The sequence below is a fragment of the Brienomyrus brachyistius genome, unplaced genomic scaffold, assembly GCF_023856365.1.
Source record: "Brienomyrus brachyistius isolate T26 unplaced genomic scaffold, BBRACH_0.4 scaffold57, whole genome shotgun sequence".
Lineage (NCBI taxonomy): Eukaryota > Metazoa > Chordata > Actinopteri > Osteoglossiformes > Mormyridae > Brienomyrus > Brienomyrus brachyistius.
In genome coordinates, this window is record NW_026042332.1 from 1631010 (window position 1) to 1640069 (window position 9060).

Genomic DNA, 9060 nt, shown 5'->3' on the forward strand with positions numbered 1-9060 from the left:
TTTTACTACTCAACTGAACATAAAATAGAATATTAATAAAACAACATAAACAAACATACATTTTTTTATGTTTTCTTCACCGGTGTGTTGGAGTTAGACTCCACCGAGTCCGTCGATGAGGAAAAGATGCACTCTGGAGGCGAAGGATGGTTGTAAATCCGCTCTCTTTATTCTCAGCACAGATTGCAATCAGGTGTTATGCCGAAAAAGGCATCCTTGCCGTAGAATGCATGCCTGTCTCGGGAGCGCGCACCGCTGAAAACAGCGAAACGAAAGCTCTTTTTTGTAATGCGTAGAAATGATCGTTCATGTTTACTTAAACTCATAAAACGCACGTAACACATCACATGACGTTGTATTTTGTTAAAATACAGATATATAACACAAAACAAATAAAATAGATCGCTGATCTGAAAACGCTTTGTTACTTAATGGGCTGTCACTGTTAATATCGATTCAAAAGTTCAAAACAGCAGACATGAACGTGGCAATTTAAAGCTTGTTACATTATAAGTGTGTATCAGATGCACAGTAACACTGTTTTTTCACGGAAAAAAAAATTGTTACTCAATCTTTTTAAAATGTCTGGGTCTCGTTTTAATTAATGGCTAAAATAGTGTTGCACCATGTAGCTCAGATGACACTGACCTGTCTCTAAATTGTATTAGTTAGACGTGCATGGGGTTAGTGCAAATATAATGATGAAGTTAGTGAGGGGATATACTTTTTTCTGTGGGGGGGCAGCGTGTGGCTTGATTGGCTAAGCCTGTATCCATGTAATCAGAAGGTCACTAGTTCAAACGCAGCCTCAGCATGTCTGCAGGTTCTTCAGCAAGGCTCTTAGCCCTCAGCTTTCTGGGTGTCCCACCAGATGGCTGCCCTTTGCAAACAACTTACTCTATAAATAGGGAGGTGTAAAGACAATTTCTCCATGAGTATCAATGAATTATCTATTATTATTATTATTATTATTATTGTTGCTGTTATGTACTTGATGATGGGAGCTACACAAATCCAAAATCCAAGGGGATGCCTTTTTCGGCAAGCACCTGCCGAAAAAGGCATCCCCCCTGTTAAAAATGGATCTACTGCACCTACACTGCTGAAACTTGCACAGGTGACTTAAAACTCTCTCAAATACAAAGCCCTAAAGACACTTGATATTGGGAGCTGCAGAAATCCAAAATCCAAGGGGATGCCTTTTTCGGCAAGCACCTGCCGGAAAAGGCATCCCCCCTGTTAAAAATGGATCTACTGCACCTACACTGCTGAAACTTGCACAGGTGACTTAAAACTCTCTCAAATACAAAGCCCTAAAGGCACTTGATATTGGGAGCTGCAGAAATCCAAAATCCAAGGGGATGCCTTTTTCGGCAAGCACCTGCCGAAAAAGGCACCCCCCTGTTAAAACTGGCTGTACTGCAGCTATGCAGCTGAAACTTGCACAGGTAACTTAAAACTCTCTCAAATACAAAGTCCCAAAGGCACTTGGTGATGGGAGCTGCAGAAATGCAAAATCCAAGGGGATGCCTTTTTCGACTTGCATTTCTTGGCTTTGTTTCCATAGTCTTTCTTTGCGTTTAGTTTGGCTCTTGTTAGCTCTTGTTTCACCTGCCTGCCTTTGTTTTGACCCATCATTGTCCTTGTTACTTTTTCCTTTTGAGTTTCTATTATAATTAAGTCCCCTTGTTGTTTCTAAGGTGTGCTGTGCACTGCCCTATATCATGCCATGCTGTAACTACATCTTATACAAAGCACTTGATAATGGGAGTAACAGAAATGTAAAACTTTTTTGGACCCTGGCTTCCAGAAAAGGCATCTTCTGGTTAATCTGGCTGTACTGTAACTACACATGTGATACATGCACAGGTAAAATAAACTGATCAAAATAAAGCATACTGTAATTGTATATGTACTTGTAACTACAGTCCATTTAGTCTTACATTGTATTACATTTTTTTCACAATCACAATGAAATCTAAATGGAGTAATTTTACAGTAGTATTAAAATGATGATAGGACACCTTTCTCTGTATTACAGTTTGCCATAACATTGTTGGCTTAGTAATCATGCTAATAACATCGTATTTTATGTTTAAAAGAAGTTATGTGGTTTTGAGGGCAGTATATGGTGAAGAAGTAGAAAAGTTTAGTTTTGTTTTAAAATTACAAGACAAAAACAATACTCAAATTATTCAAATTTCTCAAACAATAAAAAAATTAAATAAATAACATTGATAAATAGTTCCAAACAAAATAATAATACAATAATTTGAATAACAATAATAATAAATAATTATTATTTGTACAAAACAAAATTACAAGAACATGAACAAATAAACGAATAAATAACAAATTGCTCCAAATTAAAAGAACAAGAATGAATAATTAATCAATAAATAACGAATTTTTCCAAATTAAATGAATAAGAACATAAAAAAATTAATGCAAACAACAATTAACAAAAAAAAAGCAAGAACTGAACATTTATTTACATGCAGGGCACAGGTAGTTCTTGTGCAGTGGCGGCCTCTGTACGCACTCATGGTGGTACCACCTCCCACAATTATCACAGCAGATCTGAAAAAATAAAGTGAAGTGATTATCATTGATGACACAGCACAGCACACAACAATGTGCCCTACATGTTCAGCCCATATGTGACATCATAACATAGCAGCTTGCAGCTATTATTTAGTGCCTGGGGAGCAGTGTGTGGGTATAGTAGCTTGGTCAGGATATTTTGGTGGTACTTTCCTGACTTGGGATTTGAACCTGAAACCTTCCAGTCACAAGCACACTTCCCTAACTAAAAGGTCACCAATGCCCTTAAATCACCACTTCTACTGCTGAGTGCCATATTTTGTTTTACAGCAGCTATCTCCTTTATAACTAATGTAATACACTAAACATTACATTGCTAGTCTGGCACAAATAAATCATCTTTATCCATCTGGGTAATTAGAATTTACGTATAGGAAGCTTTAGTTCACATATTAGGCCCACTATATGAAAGTAATGATGTAGGTTCTCAGTAGGCACTACAATACAGGGGGTGCATGCATCATACACCTCAACCTGCCCCTTTCCATCCTCAAAAAAAACTAAACCTTAAGTCTATGGACATTATCCTAAGATGTTCAGATTACATATTTCGCGTTATTCATCCTTACCGAGTACCTAAAAACATAACTAAATTTTGTATTATTATTATACAAAATATAATATATTATTAAATTTTGTATTATTATATCGACGACTTGACAATGAGCAGCTGTTACAATGTCAATCAACATCTGATTGTCATTATACTATGGAAATTACCCAATTTGGGTCTTCATTTTCATCCAACCCACAATAATGACACAAGTTGCTGAGATTGTCTGTGAAGATAATACATACATAAACATTAACAATACGCATTTCAGAAGAAAATTTGTGCATGGTAATATCAACATCACCACCGAATACACACATTTCAGAACATCACTAAGTCTAGCACACCTGATTCTTCAAGAAGTTTCATTGCAACATCCCACCTCATCTGGTTCACAGCCTCCTCTGTGGGCAAGATGTTGATTTCACTCCCTTCAAGATGCACTCAGCAAACTGAAGGGCATTGCGAGTATTTCATCAGGATAAGGGAGCATTAGAAATCCACTGTAAATGTTACCCTCATGATAAACAAAATGTAAATCTTGTTTTATATATCATATGATACTTTAAAAACTACCTTCAAGCTTTTAAAAGAGTTAACGGTCATTTACTATTTCTATTTAATTTCAATGATGTTAATGCTGATAACATAACAGAAGTCCCTTGTACACTTACTTTTAAAGTAAGAATGCCACATGATGAACCGTCATGCTGACGTTCATGTGGCAGAGCACTGCAGGGCCATCTGGACACATTGCAACCCTTTTTCTGCATGAATGCCCTTCAGAATTAAAAGATTGTTACAAAAAACCTTTGTTTACAAAATAACACGTATCTGGTGTTATTGTTATAGTCACGGCTGAATTCACCTTGTTGCTTCTGAGCATCTCTTTATATTTCCTGAAGTCTCTCCCATTGGGTCCAGGAAAACACACTTTTTCTCATGCAGAGAGATCACCTGCAATGTCAGCCATAAGATGTACATTGTATGTTTGGGGTTGAGCAGTTTGAAATGCTAACATTCCACTCAGAATATGCAGGATCAAAATGATCTATAGAGAAACCTTGGTGATTGTTTTATTTTAAAAAAGGGTCAAAAACCCTGATGTTTGTCAGAGACTCTAAATATTTTATGTGACACATGCAGTATGTATAACAATATTTAATAGTGTTTTACTCTTCCTAAGACCTTCTTTCACATGTACTTGTCATACTTAAAGTTATCTAGGGTAAAAGGCTTATTTCAATTCCAATTACATTCACATGCTTGACATTATACTTCAAGCCTTACCATCAGCATCCAGTGGTGATGCACATTAACAATGCCCAAAACTTTTTGGAAATCCATTGGATTCATCTGAAAAGATATTGATTACATTTAAAATATTTGAAATGTTTTACATTGTAACATCTAAATAGAATTGAGTATAAAACAGGGATTACATTTAACAATATTATACTTACTTTACCTTTGGATGTCCTCCCCATCCAGATTGCTGCCTTACTCATGTTGACCTTGTTGTTCTCAATGACCAGCAACCTTACGAAGGCATTCATTACCTAAAATAACATAGAATATTATTATGAATGCATAAAGAATTGATCATTAACAGATTCTGTAATTTATTTTGTTTATTATCCATCCATCCATCCATTTTCCAAAACCGCTTATCCTACTGGGTCGCGGGGGGTCCGGAGCCTCTCGGAAGCAATGGGCACGAGGCAGGGAACAACCCAGGATGGGGGGCCAGCCCATCGCAGGGCACACTCACACACCATTCACTCACGCATATACACCTACGGGCAATTTAGCAACTCCACTTAGCCTCAGCATGTTTTTGGACTGTGGGGGGAAACCGGAGTACCCAGAGGAAACCCCACGACGACATGGGGAGAACATGCATAATCCACTCACTTGTCACCCAGGTGGAGACTCAAACCCGGGTCCCAGAGGTGTGAGGCGACAGTGCTAACCACTGCACCACCATGCCGCCCCTACCCATAAATATTTAATGGTTAAAAAAAAGTGCAAATTTAAACCTGTATTCAAGTGAAAACATCATGTGAGAGCTCATTTTTATGAATAAAAAACCTTTGTATAGTGGAATTCAGTCTCTCCACCAAGCCATTTGTTTGGGGTGGTATGGGGCACACAGGCTTCTCTTTATCTGGAGTTTTTCACAAACCCTCTTGTTAACCTGTGAATAAGATACAAACAACCAAAAGTGTGTATGTGTGTATCTAAAAGAAAAAAAAAACACTTTGCAAAATATGATAAGATTCACCAAGTTTACGTACATTAATAGGAGTGTATTGCACTTCTTCTTTAATTAATCGTTGGCTGGCCTGGCACACCGCGCATTCTGCCACCTGTGTAACAATGTGGACGTCGAATAGTAGTTTAAGACACATATTCATAAGAAACTTAGTCTAACTCAGCTCCTAAGGTGCAAATGTTAAGATTTGACAATAATAAAATAATATATAATAATACACACACACACTGTTTATATCGTTTATGCCTATATATCTTGCTTACGTGTCATCTGCTAATTTGGGGCAGAAAGCTCCAAAAATATTCAAATTTAACAGCGAAAGAAACGAAAACGCAAATATAAGAATTAGTGGATGTGAAGGGATGACTAATTATAATGCTTACTCACCCATTTATCAATGTCTGCAGACATACCAGGCCAGTAAAATCGTCTGCTAATAGCATCCCTTGTCCGTTTTTGCCCAGTGTGGGCCCCTGTTGGACTGTCATGAAACTCAATGAAGATGGCGTTGGCTTCTTCAGCACCAACAACCACCTTCGTTTTGAATGACTTCTCCTGCCCTTTTGTATAATAAAGCACTCCCCCTACAAAAGGAACAATTATATCAATTAGGCCTTAATCCAAAATAATAATTCAGCACAGAATTTTCTTGTGGGTGTATGCATTTCAGTTTCAAGCTAAATTTATGGGAGGTCGTTGTCACTTAATGCTGTATTCAAAAGAAAATTTAAAAAATGTTGTTCTCAGTGACGGTAAAGATTGTATTATTCTCACCTTCTACCACATATTTGGAGGCTTTGCGACGAAGTTCATTTTTTTGTGCCTTTGACACAGCAGCTGTGTACTCCTTCTTCGTCTCGTATTCCAATATCTCTCTGTAAAGATGAGGATCCATTTCTGATTTGAAAAGAACTTTCAAAACAAACTACTCTGAAGTATATGGCGCACTAAATGACCAACTCAGTGCACTGCTTGCTGGGTTAAAGTTGCAGAGCAACATAAAAGACAACCGCTTACGTTAGATCCTAAAGACCACACTGTATTTTTTTTACTCACAGCGCTGATGTCACTAATGAGCAATATATTATTCTTAAAGGCAATTTATTATGCATGACTAAAATTAAGATGAACATGCTTAAGCATGCGTGAATAAAGAGCACAATATTATATACACCTATGTATACTCCTGGGGACCCAGTTGGGGGTATTAAAATATAGAGCATTTTTACCAAAATTAGGTCCATTTGGATACAACATAGGCTCTGGGGACCCAGTATTCACCTGACTGGGATTAGGGCAGTACCCACATTCACAACATGGTTCTTTTGCGGTCAGAGGTAGGGAAACATGGCGCAACATGTCCTCTTGTCCGCCCGTAGCTGCAGTACAGCCAGCTTTAATAGGGGGGATGCCTTTTTCGGCAGGTGCTTGCCGAAAAAGGCATCCCCTTGGATTTTGCACTTCTGCAGCTCCCATCACCAAGTGCCTTTGGGACTTTGTATTTGAGAGAGTTTTAAGTTACCTGTGCAAGTTTCAGCTGCATAGCTGCAGTACAGCCAGTTTTAACAGGGGGATGCCTTTTTCGGCAGGTGCTTGCCGAAAAAGGCATCCCCTTGGATTTTGCACTTGTGCAGCTCCCATCATCAAGTGCCTTTGGGACTTTATATTTTAGAGAGTGTTAAGTTACCTGTGCAAGTTTCAGCTGCATAGCTGCAGTACAGCCAGTTTTAACAGGGGGATGCCTTTTTCGGCAGGTGCTTGCCGAAAAAGGCATCCCCTTGGATTTTGGATTTGTGTAGCTCCCATCATCAAGTATATAACAACAACAACAACAATAATAATAATAGATAGATAATTCATTGATACTCATGGAGAAATTGTCTTTACACCTCCCTATTTATAGAGTAAGTTGTTTGCAAAGGGCAGCCATCTGGTGGGACACCCAGAAAGCTGAGGGCTAAGAGCCTTGCTGAAGAACCTGCAGACATGCTGAGGCTGCGTTTGAACTAGTGACCTTCTGATTACATGGATACAGGCTTAGCCAATCAAGCCACACGCTGCCCCCCCCACAGAAAAAGGTATATCCCCTCACCAACTTCATCATTATATTTGCACTAACCCCATGCACGTCTAACTAATACAATTTAGAGACAGGTCAGTGTCATCTGAGCTACATGGTGCAACACTATTTTAGCCATTAATTAAAACGAGACCCAGACATTTTAAAAAGATTGAGTAACAATTTTTTTTTCCGTGAAAAAACAGTGTTACTGTGCATCTGATACACACTTATAATGTAACAAGCTTTAAATTGCCACGTTCATGTCTGCTGTTTTGAACTTTTGAATCGATATTAACAGTGACAGCCCATTAAGTAACAAAGCGTTTTCAGATCAGCGATCTATTTTATTTGTTTTGTGTTATATATCTGTATTTTAACAAAATACAACGTCATGTGTTACTTGCGTTTTATGAGTTTAAGTAAACAGGAACGATCATTTCTACGCATTACAAAAAAGAGCTTTCGTTTCGCTGTTTTCAGGGTGCGCGCTCCCGAGACAGGCATGCATTCTACGGCAGGGGTGCCTTTTTCGGCATAACACCGGGAGCCACACTCAGATGCACAAACAGTACATACCGAAGGAAGCTCTCCTCTCTATTGTCTGTGTCTGGTTTTTATAACCTGAACAGGGCGTCTGCTGTTCTTGTTGGTACCTTTCCAGTTGGCGTAACATACAACTATTGTTTTAAAATTGCTGGCGTTAGTCCCCACACCCGTTCCTTTTATCTTACCTTGTTATGTTGCAATTTAGCAGCGTCAGCGACCCCCTCTCTTGTTAGGCCCCGCAAGTCAAGCGTAAGCTTAATGTCACCATGACCCTGCCAATGTACCTTCTGCTTTTCTAATTTTACTTACACTAGGAGGAGGGCCGGAGCCCCCCTTCACTTCCTGCCTGTGTTCCAGTTTGTTCCCATTTCTCAGTGTGACAAAGTTTAGCACAAAGCCTAGCCCCCCCTCAGGTGCAGTGGATTTAAGTAATGAGCTATGATGGTGCTGCAAATGGGTTTGCACAGTAGTAGCGTTAGCCGCTGTGTACAGCATTATCTTCCTACAATGCTTACAGATGGTTTGTGTTTTGTCTGTCACCTTTTCGGCGTTTACATATTTCGTCGGGTAGCCGAACTGCTGCCGAGCAAAAGATTTAAAAGCGTCTGGAGCGTCTGCTGCGGTAATTTCGTCAGACGCCGACAAACTTACAGCAGCTGATTTGCAGCGCCTTCACGAGACCGCTTTTCACTCCGACGAGAACCGTGTTGTAATATCGCGAGATCTCGTGACGCGAACTCGTTGTCTTCCAGTTAGCAATCCGTACTTAGGGCGGTGACAACGTTTGTCTCGCTGTCTGTTGTTGTGTAAACCATGATGTCTTCTCGCAGTGACCATGATGCCAGCGCATCTTTCAGACCTTGCGCAATGATGTCTGAGTGATCTTCTGGGAAGTAGGATGTTTGCAAACAGAAGCTTTGCAGTTGCCAGTGTTTGTCAATGAAATGCACCGTCAGGGAGAGGTATGGCTCGGATGTTTGGCTTGACCATAAATCTGTTGTTGTGGCAAACTGTGAAACC

The 9060-nt window shown here is 39.3% G+C and overlaps 1 long non-coding RNA gene across 10 annotated transcripts; it reads right to left on the reverse strand.

Annotated features, from left to right (window-relative positions):
- Positions 1 to 1087: 1087 nt before the first annotated feature.
- On the reverse strand, positions 1088 to 8737 carry LOC125724544 (uncharacterized). Of its 10 annotated transcripts, XR_007387228.1 has the most exons (13): positions 8226 to 8637; positions 6207 to 6307; positions 5820 to 6016; positions 5455 to 5526; positions 5249 to 5354; positions 5072 to 5151; positions 4621 to 4716; positions 4448 to 4513; positions 4026 to 4114; positions 3832 to 3937; positions 3505 to 3609; positions 3325 to 3383; positions 1088 to 2580 (listed from the first exon to the last, which is right to left on the reverse strand). It is a non-coding gene; the product is annotated as an uncharacterized LOC125724544 (long non-coding RNA). The 10 variants fall into 10 exon arrangements; XR_007387230.1 differs by lacking the exon at positions 5072 to 5151 and having other exon boundaries at positions 4626 to 4716; XR_007387223.1 differs by lacking the exon at positions 5072 to 5151.
- Between the last annotated feature and the right edge of the window lie 323 nt (positions 8738 to 9060).